General features: G+C 38.7%; 1 protein-coding gene across 3 annotated transcripts in view; it reads right to left on the bottom strand.

Annotated features, from left to right (window-relative positions):
• The window catches only part of LOC150083218 (uncharacterized), a 637655-nt gene that overhangs the window by 220431 nt on the left and 401615 nt on the right, over positions 1–15609 (bottom strand). The gene's annotated exons all lie outside the window — the stretch shown is intronic.

Here is a 15609-nt window from a genome sequence, read left to right as displayed (position 1 = left end):
GGTGCCTGTGCTCTCCAGTATTTAAGTAATGTTTGAGACCAAGTTCTTCCAGCTTTGTTGATTGTATGTTTAGGCCTGTTTTATCTGCTGAATAAAATGGGCAGCAGTACAGGACCCCAGTAGCACACTGTGAACACTGGTTAAATGTTAAATTTGTTACAGCATCAACCAAAAACAAAATCTTCCCGGGTCCCTCTAATATGTCTAATTCTACTTAAATTTATTCAAACTGCCACTACCAGGACAATGTATGGAAGTAATTTCCAACTGAATATCCATTGACTGATGCAAATTTCTACACCTCTACTGTGCAACCATCTTCCCTCAATTTAAATTTATGCCTACATATATGTTGCTTAAGTGTGAGGAAAGATGCAATCAATATTTAGCTTACTTAATCCATTCAAAGCATAAAATACCTCAATCAGATTCCATGGTGCCTAATTTCCAAATGATATAATTTGCACAAATGAAGTCTGTTTTGGTACGATTGCCCTTTTGTTGAACTCACTAATCTTGTTGCCTTCTCTGCACCCATTTCAACAGATCCACAATAAGGCTTACACACCTATATACAATACTCAAAATGTGGCTTAATTAATGGGATAATCACCTCAGTGTCCCTGCTGGCAAAATTCCTGTATCATTAAAAAAAAAGAAAACCACAGCTATTGTGGAGTGTCTATAGTGTTCAGAGAACCTATGTCTGACAATTGCACAATTATACCCAGGACTTTTCCTTCTCCATTACCTTCAGTGTGGCACCAACACAGTTGGTATGTTATCCTGGGGTTATGACTTACCCATAAGAAGTACCTTGCATTCACCAATGTTAAACTATAACTGCCACTTCTCTGCCCAACAAGATCTAGAAAAATTAGGCAAACGTATTAATCTGCTTAATTTTTCTAATTACTACCCTTATTACTCTCAATGACCCTGCCAACAATGGAGAGTATCTACCCCTGTGATATTCACAGAATTTTCAGCTCCAGGTAATGGATAAGTTATTGAAAATTTCGCTGTTTCATTCATGTAATTGTCATATTAAATCATATTCCATAAGCATCTTTATAGCACTAGTCCTGCTCATTAGTTTATTTTTAAACTAGCTAGAGATTTTGTAGGTTACTATTTACAAACGTATCTATTTGTAATGATATTATCATGATATTATCACTTACCTTCATGTCTTTCAAATTTTTCTTTCATTGTTATAGTATTATAGAGTGAGTGGTAAGGGAATTTTAATTGAGGAAAATACATAGTTATAAAGTTAGAAAAACGTAAGGTGGCACTTTGATAAATTTTTTTATATATTATAATTAACTTATAACTTTCAAGTTTTAATATGGCCTAATGTGTATAATGCAAACTTGGTAGCATGGTAGTATTACTGCTGCGTAACTGGTGAACTGGAGTAGGATTATTATTACATTTAACTTTTCATTTAGAATTAGAAGTGTACTTATTATTTGTGATTCTCTGAATACATTGGCAAATTTCTTACTTATTGTTCATAATTGCTTAAAGAACTACATTCGACTTCTGCCACTAATTTTTTATATCAATAAGAACATTCAATTTTAATTATATACACTGGTGTTCAAAGATGTTGTTGTTATTTGGTTTTTAGGAGCACTGGCAACTAAGACCATATTGCTCCGGGGATATGTGGTGGTGGTCATTTCTTGACCTTTTGTAACCTCCGTATTTGGTGTTCACAAGCTCGAATCCCGGTCTAATCAAGAAGGGTGTGCTACACATTGCTGCTCCAGCCCACCAGGCTATGGAGGCACCAGTGTTCAAAGAAATTGCATCACCTAGGAATTTCAAATCTCTAACCCTTTTTTGTGATGGCATGTTACACTAATGACTAGCATCACAAATAGAAATATAAACAAAAGATATTTATTAATAGTTAAGGCAAAGCTAAGTAATATTTGACAGGTGCTCTCAAAATATTCCAAAATGAGCATTTGCAACCTTTATAAAACAGTTTTGGCAAACAAGACAATTATGACTGAAATGTTATCAGAAGCCCTCAATTTGCTTCACTTTATCATTTTAAATGGAAAACAAAATGAAAGGTTTACCAGGTGCAAACTAATATTTAGTTGAACCGCCTCTGGCCCTGATGACAGCAGCGTACAGTCAGGGCACTGACAAGATCAATTTCTGAGGATAATCAACTGACAGTTTGTGGTTCCAAACACGAATTATGGCTCCATGAAGTTCACAAAGAGTCTTTGGTTTCTTTCTAGCAACTGCAGATGCCACATGATGCCAACATTTCTCTATAGGATTCAGGTCTGTGCTGTTTCCTGGCCAGCTAACAGTGTAATGGATCATTCTTCCAACCATTTTTTCACCTGTAACAAATGTAAACCATTATGAAACTATTTTGAACCTTTAATGCAGAAATGAAGCTAAAGTAACTACAGAAATGCCTACTTACACTTTACCTAATGACAAGGAGCAGAGTCATCCTGAAAGATGCAGTTACTTGACAGGTTGAAATGGTCTCTAATGGTTGGCAGCAATTTGCCTTCCAATATAGCCAGGTATCCACTGGCATTTAGGAACCTTTTATAAATTGCAGGTGACCTACTCCGTGATACGAAATGCACCCCCCATATCATTTGGCTGGTAGGGAATTTCAATGTAAACACCATACAGTCTGGATGGTATTCTTCACCACGTCTACAGTGAATCGTTTGTCTCTCATCAGAGCCATGCAGGTTGAATTTCTTCTCATCCGAGAAAATAACTGACTTCCACTGCTCCGGGGTCCATTTTACATGCTCCTTACACCAAATAAATCAGGCCTTTTTTATTTTTTGTGTGAGGAGGGGCTTCTTCTTAGGACAACACGCTACTAGTCCATTTTTGAAGAGGCATCTTCTGACTGTTACTGCACTTGCCACCACTCCTGTATGTTCTTCCCATTCTCTTTTTAACTCAGACGAAGAGGCTTTACACGCAGTCCTGTTTTGGCGTAGACACTCGTTTGTGTCCAGTTCCTTTTTTCCCCATCAGCAGAACCAGTATTCTTCAGTTTGGAAAGAAATGTATTCGGTGTCGACTGATTACAAGACACTCTATAAGCAATATGACGGGAAGAACATCCTTCCTCACTTAAAGTAACAATAGCACTCTTTCTTCATGACACAAGCAAGGAATGACCGCAACTCTTGCAGAGCATGCTTATATAGCTGAAAGTAACAGCTGATGCAATATTATGTCATCACCTACACATGTCAATCTTATCTGATGCAATCTGCAAGAAATATTGCCATATACTTACGTTATTTGGACGACAATTACAATTTAAGGGGATGATGCACTTTCTTTGAACACCAAGGTATAATTGACACCAAGGTATAATTGATTACATAAACTTTATAGCATAACTGATGCATAGTGCAATTATTGCATTCACTATATTTGCTTAATGTAGTATTTTTATTATATTGAATCGAAAATCATGCTGCAGACCAGAGCAGAAATGCAAAGGTCTTGCTAGTGTGAGTGCCGTGGCTCTCGGGAGAACTGGAAAGGGGGTTGTCCTCAGAATCACAGCCTTATGAAATGCATGGCTCATTAGATGTTTGTGAATCTCCCTGGAACGAGATGTAATACTGCAAAGGGAGATCTCCTTGTGTGTGCTCGATGTAAGGAGTGTGAGATGGAAACTCAGCACTGTTATGCACATTTTCAGGGTTCATGCCCTCAAAGGATTTAAATTGGGGAGTCCATAAAGCTTGTAACATCAACACCAGAGCTTGCACTTGATCACCATGCAACAGAGTTGCAATCCCCAAGGCCGAATGCAGTGGTCCCGCAGGAGATAGCAGTTTCAATGACTATTATCAGAGAAACAGGCAAATAGAAATATACTGTGCAAAATGGATGGGTGGAATGGGACTGGGGTATGTCTGCCAGGGGCAAAAGTTGATGATATTTTTGTACATGTTGGCACTAATGGCATTAAGATTAGGATATTTGCAGACTTACTTAACAAGTACAGGGCAATGTTGGAAAAAAGTAGTGAGTTAAGGTTAAATTTGGAAGTATCTAGAGTTCTGTCCAGACACGATAGAAGGGAGTATATGATGAGAGCTTTGTCAATCAATTCAGCTCTGGAGAAATTGTGCAAGGCTCATGGAGTAGAATTTTTCAGCATTACCTATGTTTGCTAACAAGATAGACTGCTTCCACAGGCATGGGATACTCTTAAATAGAAAGGGTGTAAGAATATTTGCTTATGCTAACAAGGAAGTGTTAGGAGGGTCACGAAAACTGCTAGCTTAGGGGGGGGATACACAGAATAATCAATTAACAACAGCTGCACTCAGAGGTGAAATTAATTCTTGCACTGCTTCTATTGGAAGGAACAGCGGCCTTGAAAGAAAGCTGCTGAGGATTTTAAGGACTGCTGGGAGTCATCACGAAACACATAGGCTGTATTAGGGTAACTAAGAGTAAGGACAGGTGCACGTATACTTGAATGTACACTAATGCTAGGAACAGAGTAAATAAAATTGATGAATTTGAAGTGCTGGTCAAGACATCAAATGCAGATGTTGTTGGGGTATCAGAGCATTATGTCACTCACATATAAGGGATGCAGAATTTGTAAATGAGGAATGTAATGTATACAGAAAGTAGTGTGGGGGAAGCATAGGTTTGTGTAATGTGATTTTTGGTTGTTATTCAGCATACTCATCACAAATGTCCAGTCATGTCATAGATGCTCAAAAATGGCCAAAGGAGGAAAATAGCACCAGAGTATTAAAATTAACAAATTTAGAGGATGAACAAGTTGATCATTTCAATTTGTACAACTCTTATCAATTTGTACCAAGTTCAAATTTTAGCACTGAGAAGTAGTTTTTTGTTGTTATTAAATTTAATTAAAATTTTTGTTTTGTATTTTGACAGAATAAATTCATATTCAAAACTAAACTTACAATATTTCAACTTTCCTTAAACATAAAACTAATTTTTCCTTTGCGCTAATTGAATTTCGAAATTGCGTGTTTTGCCCTTGTATGTCAATCTTCATTTGATTATATAGGAAATTAAATTCTTCTTTATTCATCTGTAAATACATCTCAAAACGATTTTCATTTTCTTCTAAGTCCTGCAGTAAATGGATTTCACCCTTTTATGTTCTCTTCCAGTTTATGTCGTGTATCCACTATGTACTCTTTGTTTTTTCAGCTAAAAGAAGAGCACATGCATTTCAGATTTCAGATTTTGAAGAAGTGGATGAACTGTGGCAATTCATTTCACTTCATCTTTCCCCAAAGAGAACAACACATATATAAAGTGACATGGTAGTAATGTGTCTCTGATGACCGACTTCACAGTGCCAGACCATGCCTTATTAGTTGGTTTGGTGATTAAGAAGATTAAGATATTTAAGTGGACTCGAGATATTGAGATTATTGAAGCGTTAATATGCATGTCTGTTACAGACTGGTTACACTAAACAGCGACACGACATGAAGTCCCGCGAGGTGATAATAGTGTGCTTCTGGCCTTAGTGTCACACCAGCTGGCAAGACCTTCAAAGATGGCACTTGAAATGTCACATGGAGTCCCCATAAACAATGATGCCAGATCATCATTGTAAGCTATCTTGAGGGTGTCCCAGTGTTCTTTCTGCAGCCACTTATCAAATACTGCATTCCAACACAGTGGACCCCTGAGGGCAGCCTCTTGCAGCAAAACCTCTTGACCATGTGATGGTTGTTCTTCACCATAATGCTATGATCACTGAAATAGCTGGATACTAATGAGTACACAGGATCAGACTCCCCCCCCCCTCAGCCTCTCGGAAACTGTTTTTTTTGTTTCAGGATTTATTAGGTGTAACTACGGCCATAGTGTGCCACTCTCAAGGATATTATTATTATTAACTATAAGGTGCAAGGAAGCCTGAGGTTTATGCTGCACCAGCCAAAAAAAATTGCCGAGTTATCCTGAGAGAGTCAAAAGTAGAAGGGAATCACTAAGAAAGAGAAGAACATGAATATCCAGCTCAGGATACTGGGTGTGCCAAGCCCATAATCACCAGATGTGAGCCCCTGGGGTTATTTTGCCACCAAAGGGAGTCAAATGCCCTTTTTAAATCCATAAAGAGACTTAGAGCATACTTCTTGTCTGCTCTTCGAGCATCGATTTGGCCTTAACTGCATCCACTGTACTGTTCCCCCTTCCTGTACATAAACTGTCTGTCATAGGCAAGTCCCTTGTTCTGGTAAGCAGTATCATATCGTGATGCAATGAGCTTCACAAAAATTTTCCCAAGGACCCAGAGAGGACAATCAGCCTATGGGATTCTAGATTGTGTTGTGGTTTATTGCAGTTCTTAAGCAAAATCTTCAGAATTTCCACATTCCAGGCTAAGGGAAACACTCCATCTTTAAAGCAGGAGTTGAAAAGGTTGGTCAAGATAGATGGCAGGCCATCTCATCCAGACTCTCCCCCCCCCTCTGAAGGACATCAACCTTGACGAAGTCTGGTGTCCTGGACATTTTCCAGTCCTGGTAGTTTTTATGGCCCGATTGATCCTTCAATAGTGAAAGGTCTTTCATTTAGTGATCTTCTATGTGCAACATGTGCAATTTTCATTAGGGTTTGGATATAAGACACTGGAAGTTGATTGTCTTGATGAATAATGGCATCTAGTATTTTAAAGTCGGCTGCACTGAGGTTGTTGTCTCTTTGGCTCCCTAGTTTTTGATGGAGAAGAGAATATACCCTGGATGAATCCCATCAGTAACTAACTAACTTGAAAATTAAACCCCAAGTGTCACTTTGCCACTATAAAGAATAGTTTCTCCTAACTCTATGGTTTCTTGCAATGAATTAATTTGTGCAATTGTCACAGTGAACCTTGTAGATCTCCTACAGTTGCCTGATTTCATCCTTCATTCAGCTTCTTCTAGCAGTCTGGATTTGTTTTCTAGAGGTTCAAGTGGCATTTCGCTGTAAGGTGAGATTGTTGATCCACTATGGGACATGAAAAGGTCTTTGTTTCGTAGGGATTGCTTCCTTACAGGCATCTAGGATTAAGCACTGAACCTGCAAGCTTGCTCTTCTGCCAGAAGTAGTGCCAGCCTCTTGATCTTTTTTTCTTTGGTGTGTTGTTGTCTGACGTTCTGATCAAAAATATGTCAGTTGGCCTTTCTTGTATTAAATCTTGAAGATTCCTGAGGACTGTCTGCAAGTTTTCCATTCTGATTACATACTGTAGGTAATAGGAGTATGGTCACTGTTACACTACAAAGTGTGTGTGTGTGCCTGCCAGTCATTGACTCTATTGAAAATTGCATTGTGGGCAATAGTTATTTCAATAGATAAACATCTTGTAGGATTTTTGAAAGCATCCTGCAAATTAATTACTCTCAGGTCATTGGCATTGATCAATTCAGCCAATAGCTCCCCCTTATTATCTGAGCTAGGGCTGATCCAGAGAGGGGGATCTGGCATTAGCATCGGTGGCTACAATGAGGTTGCAACCCCTCAGCTGCTGGATGACTTCCTCTAGATGTAGCAAGAAGGGCTGTATGGGCTGCTCAAACTTGCTACACTGCATGTATAACAATAAGGAAAATTTTTCTTATTCCAGGAAAATTAATGGAAGCACTGGTAAAAGAAGCACTGCAGGATCATCTAGACAAGACTTCAGTTATAGGTCGGACACAGCATCGTTTGTTAAGGGAAAGTCTTGTCTGACCAATTTGATTGGATACTATGATGCAGTCACAAAAGAACTGGATGCAGGGAATAACTTTGATATTATATATTTGGATCTTAGAAAGGCTTTTGATTCTGTTGCACATGGAAGACTGCTGCACAAATTGGAGCAGTGTGGCATTGGAGGCAGCAAATTGCTGCTATGGATAAAGGGATGGTTGAGTGGGAGAAGACAGAGTGGTAATCAATGGACACTGCTCATTGTGGACTAATGTTATTATTGGAGTCCCTCAAGGTTCAGTGTTGGGTCCATTATTGTTTTCTGTATTTATAAATGATATTGATGATGGTATATCAAGCTTAATGTCCAAGTTTGCAGAGAATACAAAGGTTGGCAGGGTTGATAAAGACACTACTGACACTATGCTGCTGCAACAGGATCTGAAAAGGTTAAGCAGATGGGCTGAGAAGTGGCAAATGAAGTTTGACAAATGTAAAGTATTACATATGGGAAACAGCAACCCCAGAGCAACATATCAACTCTGTGGTACTGCACTGACTGGTAGAGAATGAAAAGGCCCTGGGGGTAATTGTGCAGGCAGATATGAAGTTCTCTGAGCAGCACATATGGGCTGCAAGAGTAGCTCATGGTGTCTTGTCAATGATATACAGGAATTTTTTTAGCAGGGATAAGGAGGTGATTATTCCCTTGTATAAGGCAATGGTCAGGCCACACCTTGGGTACTGTATACAGGTCTGGAGGCCTAATTTCAAGAATGACATAGAGCTGCTGGAACGAGTACAGAGAAGGGAAACAAGATTAGTGAATGGAACAAAGGGTTGCTCTTACAAAGAAAGGCTTAAGTTTTGCAAATTACAGTGGAGGCTAGGCACCGGTGAGGTGATATGATAGAGGTGTATAAAGCCTTGAATGGTTTGAGCATGCTTGCTCTTCCTCCTGCTCAGAATAATCACATGAGAGGGCATAAATTCAAATTGAGGAAAGACAGATGTAGGATAGATGTGTGGAAATTTACCTTTAGCCAGCGGGTAGTTGGTTGGTGGAACAGACTTCCATCCCTTGTTGTTGAAGTTGATAACCTAAATAAATTTAAGGCTCAGCTGGACAGGTATTTCGAATGAATGGAAGGGTGAAATGGGAGTGTTTTTTTTTTTTTTTTTTGGCTGATGCTGCATAAGCTTGCTTTCTTGCATCATATGCCTCTACTAATGCTAATAAAATATAGATCTGGCCAAATGTGTCCTTGATGCATGCAAGCATAAGCCATAACTCTAGTAATTCTGACTGTCAGATTTGAATCTTTCACTTTATGCACAGACCAATCTAGGAAAACCCTGTGGTTCTGACACCGATGAAGACCCTTTGTAGAGCACCTGTAACCTCAATGACCCAGTTGATCATATTCTTATCCTATTTTTTGTTGAGAATTGAAACTTTATTGCTGATTTTGTTTGTTTTAGTGTGAACCTGTGATCCCTGAGATTCTTCTGATGGATAGTTTCAATGATTTTGTCCTTGCCCATGTTTTTGGGAACATCTCACGGCACCACTGCGAGACATTCCCAAAAGACTGTTGGTCCCATTTTCTTATGGGTATCGTTTAAAAGGTTCATTTATTGTCTTTTGATTTCTTTCAGCGTATTCAAGTTTGGGTAGTGTACATTTCAATCGGCACTCCTTTATTTCTGATTGCCTTAATTTTAACTTCTCTAAGATTAGTTTTTAGCTCAGTAGTGATATCTTTTTTTGATCTCTTTGCTTGTCTGCATAGTGCAGTTTTCTGTTGTTTGTAAGATGAGCACAACTTGTGCTAACTCTCTACAAATCGAATTTACTTGTTTGTAATTGGATCGGTATGATGGTTTCGTTTGATTTTTTGCTTTTTATGGTGCAAAAACAAAACTAGGGTTGAAATGCATGTCACAGATAAAGTTCAGAAATGTTGAAATTTTGATAACCTTTAAAAAGGTTACCTCATTGAAAGGTTGTATATATACATATACATGAATAAATAAAATTCAGTATAACAGTAAAAACAAATTGTTAATATTATGAGTGTATACATATTAATAGCTTGTAAAAAATTAACAACTGTTGACACTTGCTCATTGTATGCTAAAATTTGACTGATTATATAAGGCTGATATATAAATGATTATATCAGATAGCTAAAAGCAGTAAAATGAGCATTTCTAAAATTGGTCAATTCAGATAAATGTTTGTTTGTTTGTTATTTGGTTTTAAGGAGCATTAACAACTAAGGCCATATTGCTCCGGGGATATGCGGTGGTCATTTCCTGACCTTTCCGCATCCTCCGTATTTGGTGGTCACGGGCTCGAACCCCGGTCTAATCAAGAAGCGTGTGCACTGCTGCTCCTGCCCACCTGGCTACGGAGGCGCCCAATTCAGATAAAATGGCATTAATTGATAAACAGTGTTGCATTGTTCACACATAGAAGCGTCATCAGCCCTCAGTAGAAAGGAGTGTGTCAGATGACTGTGTCCTAAGCAGAGCCAAGCAAGAACAACTTTCTCTTTATAACCCCTGCACAGACCAGACTGCTAAAATTTGATTACCAGCTTAATCTGATAAAGTTTACTGTAACCTGTTGATGCCACGAATCTTGCCACCGAGAATGTAACTTACTTATACAAACTACTTGTCTGTAGTTTGTATAAGGAATTGGCAAATTATTCATCACGGCTGTTGATTTGGCTGCAATATCAACCAAATCATTTCCTCTAACCCCTATGTCGCTGGGGATTCAGCAGAAGAAGATGTCGAAAGCACTTCCTTAGAGACCATATATCACCTGAATCACAGACAGGATTGGATGAGTACTCTCTCTCATCATTGATAAAGTCTGTAGTGTACCCAGAGAATCAGTGCATATAATAGACCACTGGTATTGTACTGTGATCCAGAGAAAACTCTGTAGTGCGCAGCTGCAGTGTAAATGTTGCATTCAGGGGGAATCTGCAAGGATATAGTATTATGTGGAAAAACAGCAGCAGATCCCATATGATTCCAACTTCGAGCCATCTGAATAAACTGTCAGAATGTTCAGCAAAGTATTGTGAATAGATCTGAGGGAGAAAACAGAAGACAGGGTATCAGACTTGCCATGTTCTTAAATGAGAAGTCACAAAATGGTATTTGAGTATGCTAGGGTGGAAGGGGCTGCTTTAGTGAACGAGCAACCTTGTCTACCGTGATGTTAAGCTCTCTGAGTAGCTCTTGGATATGAATACCAAATGGACGATTGGTAGTCTGGCAAGCATTCTGCAGATTTTCACATCGTGGCTCAAAAACAGGGACAAGGAGGTTTGGTTTGGTTTGTATTGAGGTTTAATGGCGCATGGACTACGCAGGTCATAATGCGCCAGTTCATACGGTGTGATGTGTTTCAGGGGTGTTTACTTTCGATTTCAATTGTTCATTTTAACCTGATTTATACGTTCTTGTGTTAGTCTGTTGCTTATATTCACTTCCTTAGAGGAGGTGGTATAAATTGATAGCTTTAAGAAAGTTGAAAACATCTGTGCAGTCATGTTTATTTTTCAAGAGATCTGTTAGTGTAATGGCGTCATGTGTCTCATAAATATCTTTGAAGGTTTGTTTACGTTCATTTGTATATGTAGGACAGTCTATTAATATGTGTTGAACTGATTGAATGGTGTCACAAGTCTGGCATCGTGGTGGTTCTTCTGCTCGCAACAAAAATGAGTGTGTAAGATGGGTATGCCCGATTCTTAGCCTGGTGAGTGCTGTTTCTTCTTTTCTCGACCTTCGACTGCTAGAAATCCAGTTTTCAATATTTGGCTTTATTTGGTATAATTTATTTGCAGTTTGCTGATTCCAGGTTTCTTGCCATTTCAACTGGCAAATACGCCATATCGCAGGCTTGTAATCGGAATACAGGACTGATATATCCTCTCCGATCTGTAGTACAGCTTCTTTGGCTGACTTGTCTGCTGCTTCGTTTCCCGCAATCCCTGTATGTCCTGGGATCCAGCAGAAAAAAAGTATCCTGTTCATTTCTGGCACAATCAGTTAGTATTTGCCGTATGTGCCAAAGGATTGGGTGTTTGGATGTACCTATGTTTTGCATGGATTGTAAGGAACTCAAGGAATCTGTATATATTACACTTCTCGTATAATGCTTATTTTGTACATGAGTTAAGGCTATTTTTATTGCGTATAATTCTGTATACACTGCACTCTTTCGGTAGCTGTTGTGTTAAAGTTATATCTGGGAATACAGTCAGGAAATTGAATTCTGTGCTCTGCATGTAACTGTTGGAAGATTGTTGAAGGTATCGCTTTTTTATTCATTTCTGAAAGGAGAAGTCGCATATCGGGATATGCAAATCCCATGGTGGAGGAGTATGAACTAGCATGTGTGCTATTTTGTCTATATTAAGGTTATGTACTGCCAAAAAGTCTTGCATTCTAATTCCCAGGGGTCGGTTTGCTTGTTGGCGATTCTGATATATGTTTCTGCATCGTGGATCAAAGAGCGTCTCCCAAGTAGGGTGTCCATGCATAGATTTTATTTTAAATGTATAATACAATGTGAGTTGCTGTCGCCTAAGAGTTAAAGGTGGTTCGTTGGCTTCAGCATAGAGACTATATATGGGAGAGGTATGATAAGCGCCAGTAGCTATATGCAGTGCATTGTGATGAACTGGATCCAGCCATTTCAGAGCTGTTTTCCGTGCTGAATCGTAAACTGGGGCTCCATAGTCCAATTTTGATCTAATTAGTGCTTTCTATAGGTTTAGTAAGGAATATCTGTCTGCTCCCCATGCTGTTGACGAAAGGATTTTAAGTATGTTCATGTGTTTTGTGCAGCTTTTACGCAGCTTTCGAATATGCTCCATGAATGTGAGTTTCTTATCTAAGATTAGTCCGAGAAATTTTGCCTTCGGCTGCGTTGGTATATTTTTGCCTTCTAATTTCAGTTCAGGATCAGGATGGAGATTTCTTTTGCGACAAAAATGTACACATATTGTTTTTTGTGTTGACAGTCTGAAACCGTAATCTAGTGCCCACTTACTTATATTGTTGATTGCGCATTGCAATTGTCTCTCGATAGTTCTCATGTTTTGTGCCTGACTAGAGATACTAAAGTCATCAACGTAAAGTGCATGTGAAACCGAAGGAGGGAGTTGATTTGTGATCGAATTAATCTTTATGGCAAACAAAGTGGCACTCAAGACTGAGCCCTGTGGAACGCCTTCTTCTTGTTGGTAGATTTTAGAGAAAGAAGTTTGTACTTTGACTTGGAAGGTTCTGTTCATAAGGAAGTTCTGGATAAACACAGGGAGATTGGCTCTGAGTCCAGCGTGGTGCATATCTCGCAGGATTCCATATCTTCAAGTGGTATCGTAAGCTTTTTCGATGTCAAAAAATACTGTAACCATATGTTGTGATCTGATAAATGCATTACTGATGTTGGCTTCTATCCTGACTAGATGGTCCAGAGTAGATCTATGATGTCTAAAACCACATTGCGTGTTTGTGTAGATGTTATTTTCTTCTAGATACCAAATCAGTCTTTTGTTTATCATTTTTTCTAATAATTTTCCTAAACAGCTGGTGAGGGCTATTGGTCGATAGTTGCATGAATTTGTCAGGTCTTTGTCAGGTTTCGGGAAATCTAGTACTATTGCATGGCACCATGTGTTTGGAAATACATTTTCTTGGAATATTCTGTTATACAGTTTCAATAAATTTTCTAATTCAGTCTTTTTAAGGTGCGTGATCATGTCGTAATGTATATCGTCTGGGCCTACTGCACTTGGCTTGGCTGTGAGCAAAACTTCGTGTAGTTTGTTTATTGTAGGGTTCATTACCTTTTGATTTAAATTTGATCTTATGCTTTTCTGCTTTTTCTTTTCGGATCAGAAATTCCAGATGGTATGAATCTTTCGCTGATACTTTTGCGAAGGTCTCGCCTAATGTGTTTGCAATAACGGTAGATTCAGTCAAACTAATTCCATTGCAGATCAGTATTGGTGATGGCCTATTTCTATATTTACCTGTCATTTTTTTTTTTATTTTATTCCAGACTATATGTGCATTTGTTTTTTTGTTTATTGTAGATGTGAATTTTATCCATGCTGCTTTTCGACTCTGCTTCCTAGTAAATCGCGCTATGGCACGCATTCTCTTGAACTGAATCAGATTTTCTGTTGTGGGATACCTGCGAAAACGGTTCCATGCCCTATTCTGTTGTTTTCTTGTTTCAGTGCAGTCATCATTCCACCATGTTTTTGGACGGTTTGGAAAACATAATGAAGTCTTAAGGATTGTTAGCTTGCCTGCGTTTTGTATGGTTTCTGTGACATGTGCTAGTGCAACAACTACTGTTTCCTGCTCAATGATATTGGTGTTGAAAACTGCTTTCCTCCTGAATGCTTCCCAATTAGCTTTTTCTATTTTTCAACGAGTCCTACTTTCATACGAGTCCTGCTGGTATGATATGGATATTCACTGACCAGTGTGGAAATTACTGGATAATGATCACTCCCAAGGAGGATCCTCAAAAACTTCCCAATTAAATGCTGTGTAAAGTGTAGGGGTACATATGGTAAGATCTATAGCTGTGGTGGTCCGAGTTGGAAAATGGAAGTAAGTGTGGTTACCCCTGTTAAGAAGTAAGAGGTTATGATTATCTAGCAGTTGTTCAATGATGCGTCCTCTTCTGTTGTAGTCAGAGCATCCCCACAAAGGGTTATGTCCATTCATATCTCCCATCAGACAAATTGGGGGTGGTAGTTGTTGTAGTAATGTGTCTAGATCTTCATAAGAGACATCGTCTCCTGGTGGAATGTATAATGAACATATGGTTAATAGGGACCTTGCTATTGTACGAATTGCTACCGCTTCTAATGGGCTATTTAAATGCACCTATTGTGTCGGTATTCTGTCATTTACTAATATAGCAACTCCTCCATGTGTTATACTTTGAGTTATTCGGTCTCTTCTGTACATTGAGTAGTTCCTGATATTCAGGGTATCTTGTTGTTTGAGGTACGTTTCCTGGAGACATATACAGATTGGTGTGTAATGGGTGATCAGATACTCTACGTCATCAAAATTAGTACATAATCCACGACAGTTCCACTGGATAATTTTATCCATTATTTATATTTGCTCAGCCCCTCGAGCTGTTTTCGTTGGGTGACTGTCTTTTGTTTTTCTGTCCTCACTCTATCTCTTTTGGGAAATACCGGTTTTCCGGTATCCATATCTTCTTCTAATTCTTCAGCATGGATTTCCAACGTATCGTCATCTATCTTTCCTGTTTTCTCAAATTCCATAAATTCTGAGTTAGTTTCGTGATTTTGTAGTCTGCTATTACTCTTACACTGTTGCAAGGTTGGAGAATCTGAGGGGATTGAGATGGGTGTGTGTTTACTGTTTTCTCGTGCTTATCTTGTTGCTTTGCTTGGAGTAAGTGTTTGACTTGTGGAGAAAAAGATTCATTTGGAGGAACTGAGATTCGGAGGAACAGCGCAAAGGATTTGGAATATATACTTTTACTTGGCAGTTCAAATATCCTGCTTTTACAGTGCATGGGATTTTTGGTGTGTTAAATGTCAGGATTAAGGTTTTGGTAGGTATTTCAGTTTGACATTCCACTGATTTAAATTTAGTTGCTACTTGTGCATACGTTGGTCTACTGGTTATGGTTGACCATTTTTCTTGCTTCTTGGTATGTAATATTGTGCTCTGTTTAGTATTTCTTTTTCTTTTTTCCATCTATCACATGCTCTGGAGTATGAGGGATGTTCTCCTTTACAATTTGGACACTTTGGGGCTGTGGCTGGGCAGTCATCAATCTGATGTTCTTTGGATCCACATTTA

The sequence above is a fragment of the Mastigoproctus giganteus genome, chromosome 7, assembly GCF_048544385.1.
Source record: "Mastigoproctus giganteus isolate SK-2022 chromosome 7, ASM4854438v1, whole genome shotgun sequence".
Taxonomy (NCBI): Eukaryota; Metazoa; Arthropoda; class Arachnida; order Uropygi; family Thelyphonidae; genus Mastigoproctus; species Mastigoproctus giganteus.
The sequence above is the reverse complement of the archived record's forward strand: the minus strand, read 5'-3'. Positions and strand labels throughout refer to the sequence as shown.